The following is a 4,388-nucleotide window of genomic DNA, read 5'->3' on the forward strand; positions in this document are numbered from 1 at the left end:
CGTCGCTTCGACGAACTCGACTAGCAGCGGACGCAAGAAGGTCGACGAAAGTGTGGACGACGCGTCAGACCACGACCTAGAAAACAAGGCGGTCCCACCAAAGCTGAAGAGGACGAGGAAGGCCGCACTAGCTGCCGAATCCGCGTCCACCGCAGAGCTTGCTGCACCTACGAGCTTAGGAGGACACGCGAAGGCTTCGATCTCAGCTCGCTCATGGCGTCCTTCGATCCCGGTCGAGGCACGGCGACGGACAACGTATCTACGCCTACGGCTCTCGCTAAAGATCAACCTGACGCAGTACCGACTGCATCCCCCACGGCTCCTGAGGCGAGTGTGATGGCTGAGCTTCGCGCTCTGCGCAAGGAGGTAGCTCGACTGCGCGTACTGCACCGCCATGATTGCAGCCGATGGGACGGAATTCCTCAATGCATGGTGACGGTACCCAACTCGAAGGGAGAGATTCCTCGGCTAGGCGTACGCTTCCTGTCAAGTGCAAGCTTCCCATAAGGTTCCAATATAACGAAGGGTGACTACAATCCGCCGCAAGCTCATCTGCTGGCCGCAAGCCGGATGTGCAGAGACGGTCCGGACACAGGTAAGGATGCATCTGCAATGTCGTTTGTGCTGCGTGTACGGGAGCTGGAGTGCGTCACGTTTCGGACGACACCAGCCGTGCTGATGGCCATCTTCAATCATGCATTTCAAGGAGAGTAGTGATATGTCATGTCACGAAGACGGCTCAGCGAACAAGAACTTCTCAAGCGACTTCATCCCTTTAGCGGGATTACCTACCATTGGTGTGGAGTGCGGTTCGTACGAAGACACCCTTGACGCCATCCACGGACTCAACTCGCTTGACCAAGATGTTTGGTATGACTGCATGCACAAGCTAACGAGCCGACTGCGAGTCTTCGTATCGAAGAACAAGTCACCCAACCCGGAATTAACGGCGGTGCGTGTGCGGCTTACTCTCCTGTACGGGAACAAGTTCTTGGGCGCCGCACTGGCTCATATGCAGGACGACGATGGTCGGGTTTCTGTGAAGCGTTGTGGGCGATCAATTATCGATCCCCGGGATGGACAATGGCGCTCGTAAGCGCTGTGGCTCAAGATAAGAAATGCCCTCGTGAGTAGCGGAGCAACTACAAGCGCGATCATGAGCAACCCTGCAATTCCCATGCTATTCATCGTCTTACCGCATAATCGTAGTCGTAAGGGTCACTACAAATTTGGGAGGATGGTTATGCCATATGGTCAATGCCTTGTTTTATTTAGATTGCGAGGTAATTTTATAAAAGTAAGCCTAAAAAGTTAAAAACGTTGTATCCAATAGCAGAACAACATCTACTCGGTATCACAGCTATTGTCACTCGCCTCAATGTCGTCGTCCGAATCTATATTTGCGCTAACAAGTTTTAGTCCAAGCAGCTTCTTCACAGTATATTCTGTGTCGCAGGAATGTGTATCGTCGTCTTCGACGACACGTGTATCCATCAATAACCCCACCTTGACACTGTATCCAGCCTTCGGCCCACGACCATCGATGCTCGCCCCGTCATCTTGAAGCAAACTAAATACCGGTTACATCAGAGCACGTCAGCGACGGGACCTGAATCGAGAAGTTCGAGCGGCTGAGCTCACGGGAATTATGGCCAGACTAGCAGGCGTTACAAGACTTGTTACATTATTAATGAAAAAACTTACTCTGTATCTCAGGGCGCGACTTCCGAGCTCCCCGCGGTTGAGGCGGCAGCTCTTTTCAACGTTACACGCGCAACCATTTACAGGTGGCGAAAGGAGAAGAAAATAATAGAGGAGGAGGCCAAAGAGACACCAAATAAGTATTTCCCCCCACGGAGCAAATCAAGCTCCAACACATACTCTTCCCTGAGCTGTATATCGTTTACAATTTTTTTATCGCTTTTAATTTGTATTTTTCTACGGGCTACTCGACTGGATCAGGTTAATGCGACATACTAAGGGCCTATGTGCTACAATGAAATGCATCATTCTCATTATTGGGAAGTTTGATTCTAAGTTCTCAGCATCAAGGACACACTGTGCTCTCCTGGGCAGTTCGCTTTCTAAAGCAAAACAACCTTGGAGTGCGTCGTATCACACACAAGGGAACTAAGCGCAGAGCAGACATACATGTATACTTTGTATTTAAAATAATTGCAGCTAAACCTGACTAATTAGAATTGTATTTTGTAAAATAGGAAATTGCCGGCGTGTTTTCTCGGACAATGCATGTGAAGTCGAAGGTGATGTTGTTTTTCGTCGTCTATTTTTAGTCTTTTTAACATGGATCAGACGGGTGTTTGCCTCGACAATCCCTCTTGGTTGACGATCGACGTTCATGGAGCGAAGCACGTCGACGTTGTCCAAGGTATGAGTGAAAACGGAGCTCGATGCAGTAATTTTCTCTGTGCTTCTGCACTGGGGGAAAAGTTTCCCGCACTCGTGGTTTTCTTTGGTGTGCCTGGTGCCGATGTCTACACAGAGGTGTCCGACCCGAACTGGGGGCACCCCAATGTTGTACACACCACGCAGCGGAAGGCGTGATGCGACCATGCCACAATGACGAAATTTGGACCGAAGAGGTGGTAAAAAATATTTTTTTACCTTATAAATATCGTGAATTTATAAACTTAATTGTTTTGCGTTTTGTTTTCTTAGGTTTGGACACCTTCGGCTGACGGATGCCGCATGCTCATGCTGGACAGTTTACGAGTGCACAAGATATAGAGCGTGAAGATGCATCTCGAAGATACATGTTGCACAAAGGTGCAGTACGTTCCTCCGGGGATCACTGGACTTAGCCAGCGGATAGATGTGAGGGTTATGCGCTCGTTCAAGAGCATCATCCAGTAATTACTTGTTTGTAGCTTAACAGAATCGCAACATGTCTAATACTCTTTATCAATAGGGATCTATACCGATAATATCACAGGGACCACGAGTTCTCTAAAAACGCAAGTGAGCGACGCTTGCTACTCTCTCATGTCATTGGTAAGGCTTGGAAAATGGTTGACGATACAGCTATTATGAACGGGTTCAAGGATGCGAATTATCTCCCAGTGGTCCCTCGTGATGCAAACGGTAAACTTAGAACCTACTTGCTTCCTCCTCCTCAAGATGTTGTTGTCGACAAGTGACCGCATAAACACATCATTTTGTTTTGATTAATTTATAATATTAAAGCGTTTCATCAAATCATCAGAAGGGAGGTCACACACGTACATATATCGATGTCTCATTTGAGCTGTATGTCTCATTCGATCCGACAAATTCGGTAAGGTAATTGAGCAAATGAAGAAGCTAGAAAAGGACAGCAGTTTTTTACGATGCCTGCGGGTGTTTTTTTGTACTTCGAAGACAGGGCTATGCGTAAGCTGGGATAGACAAAATACTAAGAATCTTAATATTTTATAGTATGAAAGCGAAATAGATCTTAGACCACGATATGTTTAGACCGGTCTTTTATATCAGCAAACGTACAATAGTGGGACAAAAATCGAGAATAACAAAATTGTATCGTAGGAGTATCTTCAAACATTGTTGTAGTTGAAGTCGGAGTATGCTTTCTTAATTAGCACATATCACATTTAACGTTTTCACCCTAAGCTGTAAGCAACCGCCCTGAGCAAAAATGTTTGTTTAATTACCTTTCATCTGGACAGACAACGTTTTGTTTAAAAGGTTTCAGAGAATAGTAAGCCAACGGCGTGGATACAGGTGCGTATATGTGAGAGATAAATGACCAATTTTTTTTTTTTGCACCCTACACGTTTAAACGCCATTATCCATGTTCCTTCTAGCTGTATCTGGTTGTGCTATTTCAAACGTGCTACTCTAACGGGCAGCTATATATTCCCCACAGTACCAGGAGGTGCGCAACGGATGTCCCGGGAGGGAATAAACGGCGGCACCCCCGGCCGCTAGCGTAGACTCGCAAGGGTTCTGCAAGTATCGACTAGAAAGCATCGTCGACAGGACGAGAGACCACTATCGGAGCTGGGCTAGTATGAAGCGATGTAGCACCGCCGAGCCCATCATCTGGCTGCCATGGAGAATCATGTGGAGAAAACAGTCAAAACGATGCGACCCTTACCAAAGGGCACGACCAAGAAGCGGCTGTGGATGAAGAAAACTGCAGCAAGAAATAGTAGAAAACGTTTTGCAGAATGAAAACAGGGAATAGTACAGCAAACTGCAGTGTCGAGTGGATTCGACGGAGACCCATTGCCCGGCGGATCATGCGGAATAGCGAATAATGTAAAAAATACAGCGGGTATGAATAGGCTATTACCTGACCGACTCACAAGATACAAATACAACTCATACAGAAAATGGGCTCGACTGAACGGACGTTTTAATTCGTCAGT

Source organism: Phytophthora infestans, genomic scaffold, assembly GCF_000142945.1.
Source record: "Phytophthora infestans T30-4 supercont1.48 genomic scaffold, whole genome shotgun sequence".
NCBI lineage: Eukaryota > Oomycota > Peronosporomycetes > Peronosporales > Peronosporaceae > Phytophthora > Phytophthora infestans.